The 8,004-nt window shown below is 42.0% G+C and overlaps 1 pseudogene; it reads left to right on the top strand.

Moving 5' to 3' along the window:
- The first annotated feature begins 785 nt into the window (after positions 1–785).
- LOC102834372 lies at positions 786–1,124 on the top strand (annotated as a pseudogene).
- Positions 1,125–8,004: the final 6,880 nt, after the last annotated feature.

Here is an 8,004-nt window from a genome sequence, read left to right as displayed (position 1 = left end):
CTTATTCACTGTCCAACTTTCGCATGCATATGAGGTTACTGAAAATACCATGGCTTGGGTCAGGCCTTAGTCCTCAAGATGACATTATATAATTTTTAATTCAAGCAATAATCTTTAAATTGTGCATATTGATAGAATATGGACTAGGGATGATGTCTCCCCTGGTTCCAGAAGTATCTTTGGCTATATTAATGGGTGATGATACTGATTTGCCTTGTGTCTAGACGTGTGACTTGGAAGATAAGGAGAACCTCCAAATTTCCAGACCATCTTTAAAAGTCATGGGGAGGTGACCACAAGACTAAGGACACTGATAACTGAAATCTGCCAGTTCCTGATGATGACAATGCCATTTGCCTAAGTGAGTAGCTTAGAGGTGATCAAGCCTTCTGTGATTTCCAAACATCCTGACTCCTTTGTCCCTGGAACTTCCCTGTCCACTCACAAAGCTATAGCTATTTGCCAGAAGGCAAGCCCTGTATCCTGTCTACCAAGTGCCCTGGGAGGATGCACACACCAGGGACTAAGATTTCATTAGCACTCTGGTGTATTCCCATTGTGTATTTTATATTCCAGCATCTCCTGACGTTATCTTACAGCACATTGACTTAAACAAGACTAGAGATAGAAAAGGGGCAGATGAAGGGAATCCTCCTCCGATCTTCAATCTCTGAGAAAATGGATGCCACATGGTTCCTCAGAAAAGACTGGTTTCAGCAGAAGCAGAAACAACGCGGAGGCAACGAGAGTGACCCAAGCGCACTGCCAGCACCAGGCACCTCCTCAACATATCCAAGGGTGAGATGACCCCAGAGCAGCTGCGGAAGCGGGGGGAGGAGTTTAACACGGGACCCCTCTTGGTGGTCACACAGTCAGTCAAGAACAACACCCGAGTGCTCATCAACTATGGCAATAACATGGAGCTGTTGGGCCACGTGAAGGCTTTCCACAGGCCCTGCAACATGGTGCTGGAGAATGTGACAGAGATGTGGACCCGAGTCCCCAAGAGTGGCAAGGGCAAGAAGTCCAAACCCATCAACAAGGACCGCTACATCTCCAACATGTTCCTGCCTGGGGACTCTGTTATCATGGTCCTGTGGAACCTACTCATCACCTGCAAGTAGACGCCCAAAGCCACCTCCCTCCACCCCATAAAGACCTGTCCTGTATTGGGAATATTAAAGTCCCTGTGTTTTTATACTAGTAAAAAAAAGAAATAATTGGTTTCTATTTTCAAGGGTATGTTCTAAACAACATTTGGCATCAAGTCATGAAAAGAAGGGCTGTGGGATTTGTGTCCTTAATTTCCCATATTAGAGGTGGCAGGATTTAAGATCAAAGGTACGTTTTATAATAAGAGCATAAAACTGTAGAAATAATTAAGAATCATTCCAAGACTATTATCTTCAAGAAAAGAAAATTGATTCAATGTCCTTTTAAATTCATCTAATTGCAATAGGATTAGTGCCGCTGAATTGCTAATCTATTAGTATGAGTTAAATATAATTTGCACCCACATTTATGAAGTCTTATTTTGCCTGTAAAATATGATTGTATAATAAGTATTCACATCACATAAACAGAAAACACATTTTTATTAATCAGCAATAAGTTGTATTTGAAGAAAGCAATTTAATTAAACTTGCAATATAATAAATAATGATCGTTAAAAACCTATTAGTGTTCTCAGATTCCCTGTGTCGGCCTGCCTTTAAGTAATCGCTTGCCTATACTTACCTATGTTATCTATAATTAAATACAAAAACCATTTTAAAATGCCATTAAGGTCCTGAATTAAATTCACATTAGCAATAAAATTCAGAGTTAGAGCTTCACTTCTTCCCTATCTCCGTTAGCCCTGCCTGTGCTCGCCGCCACTGCATGTGATGGTGTGACATCAGCTTAAATTAGAGGCCCTCAAGTCAAAGTTTCTGCACACTTCTCCTCACTTTTCACTAATGAAACAAAGAATCCCCGTGGAAGGGTGCCCCCATGTTTCAAGAGCTCGCAGTTATGTGTGACTGCTTGTTCATTCATTCTTTCTATGTATATATTGAGCTCTCTCTCTCGGTAAGGTACTGTGATTACTTTAGATAAGAACTCAAATCTGAGTAAGACACAATTCCTCCCCTCCAGAAACCTAGCTTTTGATGCAGGAGCACACATGTTAGCAGATTGTCAGTGGGTTTGCGGGGGATGAAGAGGCTAATACTGCTAATGGGCGACCGTTGGCTGATCTCGCTCTCTCTGATTGGTAGAGTTCCGGCTCTGTACTTCTGCCCCTTATTAACAAGATGTTCAGGCTAGTTCTTTGTGCTTTATGATGCAGAATTTGGAGAGAGGAGAGGAGGTACAAGGGCAGGACCAAAGGTAGGTGGGCAAAGAAAATCTCAAAGAGGAGTCTTTGAGGCATTGAGAAGGGTACCAAAGGAGCTGTGTACGTAAGGTGACCACACATTCTGATTTGTTCTGGTGACTCCGCACTGCATCAACTTAGCTAAGTCAACATACATTTCCCAGAATTCCCTTTTTCGGGTCGTACAAAAAAAAAAATGTGTGCAAGATTTGGGAGGCAGACGTGAAACATCGGAATGTTGGAAAGGGCCAGGAACCATGGTGCATTGCCCTTGACTGGCTGGCTTCCCGTGATGCTCTGGGCAGCAGCCTGACCTTGGCTGCTCCAGCTCCTTAGTATATTGGTTCTGTGGCAAAGGGTACCAAATTCTCCTGCAGGTCAGCTGTGTGGTTGAAACTGGAAGTGATAAGGAACAGATGCTGGTTCTAATTTCATCTTATCCCTCATTTGATGTCCAACTTTCCTTACCAGCTGCTAGTCCAATTCGCTGCAGGTCCAACACTAGATGCAGATGAAATACCTTTGCATGTGTTGTTATTAGATGCTGTTGAATCTGATAGATACATTCCAATCATCCGCACAACTGTTTTGTGTATACTTCTTAATCTGCCTTCATAATTAAATAAGGTCTAGTTCTGGTAGTGTTCTGGTTATGAATCGGGCTGCGAACCTCAAGGTCAGCAGTTTGAAACTACCAGCTGTTCTGTGGAAGAAAGATGAAGCTTTCTGCTCCCGTAAAGATTTACGGCCCCGGCAACCTTATACAGGGTCGCTATGAGTCAGAACCGAAGCCACAGCACACAACCACCACCATAAATTTGGAGAAAAAAGGGAAATTTGGAAAACAGTTGCTATGGATTCAATATCCTATTCACAGAACTGAAGACGCCATAAAGCATTTATTTTGAAATTTCTTTTTTGTTGCTGGGGCTGAGTAACAATCTAGTCTTCCTGAGAAACGTATTAGCATCTGTTCCCTGAGCCTCGTAAGCATACACTATGTGGCGGTTGTAAGCATTATAAGTAACTGCTGTTGTTGGTAAGTGCCGTTGAGGTGGTTCCGACCCACAGTCATCCTGTATACGGTTTCCAAGGAGCTGCTGGTGAGCTTCAACCACCAACCTTGTGCTTCAAAACCGACTCTGCCATCCAGCGCATTGACCGCAAGGCTATACCAGGACTGTATCCATTCCAGCTGAAGGTACAAGCATGCGTGACTGTCACGTGCACAGTGAGCATGCGCAGTACTGCTGGCGCTTAGAAGCCTGGAGACGCGGTGCTAGTCCTGGTTCTGTTCAGATCAACCCGGAACAGTGACAGTTTAGGGCACGAGGCTTCTTCTATTCTGATTTCCTCCCTTCCAGTCTGGCTACCCCCACCCCACCCAGTTTCAGACCTACTGTCTGTTTGAGGGTGTGGATTTGGCCAACACTTCCCTCTCATTGCTCTTCCCTCGATGGTCTCTCGAGTATTTGTGAACAGTAGAAAATTCCAACGGAGCTACCAGAGCAGTGAACCCTACGGACCGTCAATCACAAATATAAACAGGGCACTGGAGGTGAGGGGGAGAGAGACTGAAGGACTCGTATTAAAAAGTGGAAAAGTCTAGGGATTCTTAATGTTGGGGCAAAATCACACAGTGATCCGTTCTGTAATATATAAGGTTACTGTAAGTCTGAGTTGATAGGATCGTCGCAACGGTAGAGTTGGCAGATTAAGAAGATGCCCCCGCCCCCCAAATAGCTAGCTATGAATTCCCAAGTGGGGCCCTCCAGTTTGGAATCATTTGGGAGGTTTGGTTAGCTATATTATGATATATAATGGTAATCTCATACAAGAAAAGATCTTGTACAAAGACATAAGACATTTACTGAGACAAATTAATTGGCTGGCTAACATTCCTGGTTAGTGTACAAGTTCTTGGTGTGAAATGGGGTAATTATAGTATCTTCCTCCTACCATGCTGTGGGAACCAGATGAGCTCATCCATTTAAAGCACTTACAACAATATCTGGCAAATAGCAAGTATTCAATTCATGTAACCATTATACTAAATGCCTGTGGAAGCAGCAGTCAAGAAACCAAATGAGAGGGAAAATCTGTTGCAAAAGACCCCTCTAAACTGTTCTCGTTGTTAACTGCCATCAAGAGTTGCGGCTGGCAAGTTTGAACCACCAATCTTGTGGTTCAAATCGATCTGGCAGTTCAGTGCATTATCCCATAGCACCACACCCAGACTTTAAACTGTTAGAGAGCAAAAATGTCACTTTGAGGACAAAGGTGTGCCTGATGCATGCCATGATATTTTCAATGGAGTCCTGGTGTGGTGCTGTGGGTTAATGTACTGGCCTGCAAGGTCAGTGGTTCAACCTTACTATCTGCTCCTCAGAAACCCTATACAGAGTCGCTGTGAGTCGGAACCAACTCGATGGCACTTAACAACAGCAACAATATGCATACACTATTGTTGTCTGTTAGTTTGTTGTTAGTTTTATGTTTGTGAGTTTGTTTGTGTTGTGTGTTGTGTGCTGCTGTGATGCTGGACGTTATACCGCTGGTATTTCAATGACTGGACGGGTTACCCATGATGGAAAGGTTTCAGCAGAACTTCCAGAACTAAGATAGAGTAGTAAGAAGAAGAAAAACACTTCTGAATAGATAGTCACGGAAACCTTATGAGTAGCCGCAGAACATTGTCTGATAGATTGCTGGAATACGAGCCCCCCGCCAGGTTGGAAGGCACTCAGGACACAATTGGGGAAAAACTGCCTCCTGAGAGTAGAGTTGGCCTTAAAGATATGAATGAAGAAAAACTTTTGAGACCTTCATCTGGTGATAGGGCACAACTCCAAATGAGAAGAAACAGCTGCAAGTATTCATTCATCAATGTGGAGTGTACGAAGTATGAATCTAGAAAAATTGGAAGTTGTCAAAAATGTAATGGAAATTGTCAAAAATGGTGTTAGCCATTTTGAATCGGATAATAATATGGGTTACTATGTAGGGAAAACAAATTGAAGAGGAATGATGGCACATTCATTGTCACATTTCAGAATCTATCTTGAAATGCAATGTTGACTGTGATAGGATACTATCCATATGCCTACAAGGAAGACCAAGGAGCTCTGGTAACGTAGGTGGTTACGAATCAGGCTGTGAACCTCACGGTCAGCAGTTCTAAATGACCAGCTGTTCCACAGGAGAAAAATGAGGCTTTCTGCTCCTGTAAACATTTACAGCCTCGGAAAGCCAGTTGTGATGTAACTTAGGAATTCTACCACCTTCTTCAGTCTGAAATTGATCAAGCATGTGATCAAGATTCAATGATAATTACTAGTGATTGTAACTGAAATGGAAACCAAAAGGAAGAACCAATCGTTGGGAAATATGGCCTTGGGGAGAGAAACGATGCTGGAGATCACAAGATAGAATTTTGCAAGAACAAGGATTTAGTCATTGCAAACACCTGTTTTCAACAACTATACATTTGGACCTCACCAGATGGAATCCACAGGAATCCAAGTGACTATATCAAGGGCAGCAGTTCAAACTCACCTATAAAGGGTTGCCATGAGTTGAACCTGACTCAATGTCACTGAAGAACAACAACAAATGAAGAGACGGTGGGAAAGCTCCATATCATCAGCCACAACAAGGCCAGGGCCAACTGTGGAACAGACCATCAATCGCTCATATGCGAGTTCAGGCTGAAGCTGAAGAAAATAAGTCCACAACAGCCAAAATATGACCTTGAATGTATCCCATCTGAATTTAGAGACCATCTGAAAGAGATTTGATGCATTAGACACTAATGACCAAAACCCAGAAGATTTCTGGGATGACATCAACAGCATGGCATATGAAGAAAACAAAAGGTCATTAACAAGAAAAAAATAGACCAAACGGATGCCAGAAGAGACTCTGAAATTTGCTCTGAAGTGTAGACCAGCTAAAGCAGCTAGAAGAAATGATGAAGCAAAAGAGCTGAACAGATATTTTCAGATGACAATTTGACAAGCAAAAGTATTACAATGCAATGTGCAAAGATCTGGAATTAGAAAACCAGAAAAAATGAAATGATTCGCATTTCTCAAGCTATAAGAACTGAAGAAAACACTCAAGCCTCTGTTGCAATACTGAAGATTTCTGTGGGCAAAATACGGAATGATCCAGAAAACATCCAAAGAAGGTGAAAGGAATAGACAGTCACTGCATCAAAAAGAACAGGTTGATATGCAACCAATTCAAGAGGCAGCGTATGATCAAAACCCAATAGTACTGACGAGAAAAGTCCAAGCTGCACTGAAGACATTGGTGAGAAACAAGGCTCTGGGAATTGATGGAACACAAATTGCAGTTTGTCAACAAACTGATGCAGACCTGGAGGCACTCATTCATTTGTGACAAGAGATTTGGAAGATAGCTACCTGACCAACCAATGGGAAAAGATCCATATTTATGCCCATTCCAGAGAAAGATGACCAACAGAATGCAGTAAACATCTACCAGTGTCATTGCTATCACAGGCAAGTACAATTTTACTGAAGATAATTGAAAAAGAGCCACAGCAGGATATTGACAGGGAGGGGCCATAAATTCAAGCTGGATTCAGAAGAGGATGTGGGAATAGGGACATCAATGCTAATGTTAGATGGATTGCGCCTGAAAGTAGAGAATACCAGAAAGATGTCTATTTGTGCTTATTGACTATGCAAAGACATTCTACTGTGTGGATCATGACAAGCTATAGATAAGTTTGTGAAGAATTCTAGAACACTTAATTGTGTTCATGAGGAACGTGAGGGTATCATTCAAACAGAGCAAGGAGATAGTGAATGGTTTTTAAATCAGGAACAGTGGGTGTCAGGGATGCATTCTTACATCATACTTATTCAATATGAGCAAATAACCCAAGAAGCTGAACTATATGAAGAAGATGGTATCAGAATTGGAGAAAGATGCATTAATAATATGCAATATGCAGATGACACAACATTGCTTAATGGAAGTGAAGAGGACTTGAAATATTTACTGATGAAGATTAAAGACCAGCGTCTTGAGTATGGATTGCATCTCAATGTAAAGAAAACAAAAGTCCTCTCGACTGGACCTGTAAACAACATGCTAAATGGAGAGAAGATCGAAGTTGTGGAAGAGTTCATTTTGGTTGGATTCCCAATCAACATTCATGGATGCAGCAGTCAAGAAATTTGTAGCAAATCTGCTACAAAAGGTCTCTATAAAGTCTTCAAGAGCAAAGGCATCACTTTGAAGAGTAAGTTTCATTTTCCCAAGCCATGGTGTTTTCAATCACCTCATATGCATCTGACAGTTGGACAATGAATAAGGAAGACCAAAGAAGAATGATGCATTTGAATTATGGTGTTGGAGAAGAATACTGAAATTACCATGGATTGCCAGAACAAACAAATCTGTCATGAAAGAAGCACAGCCAGAATGCTCCTTAGAAGCAAGAATGATGAGACTTTGTCTCTCATACTTTGGACATGTGATCAAGAAGGACAAGTCCTTGAAGAAGGACATCATGATTGGAAAAGTGGAGGGTCAGCAAAAAAGAGGAAGACCCTCACTGAGATGGACTGACACAGTGACAGCAACAAAGGGCTCAAGGACAACAACAGTTGTGA

The sequence above is a fragment of the Chrysochloris asiatica genome, unplaced genomic scaffold (genome assembly GCF_000296735.1).
Source record: "Chrysochloris asiatica unplaced genomic scaffold, ChrAsi1.0 scaffold00220, whole genome shotgun sequence".
NCBI lineage: Eukaryota > Metazoa > Chordata > Mammalia > Afrosoricida > Chrysochloridae > Chrysochloris > Chrysochloris asiatica.
The sequence above is the reverse complement of the archived record's forward strand: the minus strand, read 5'-3'. Positions and strand labels throughout refer to the sequence as shown.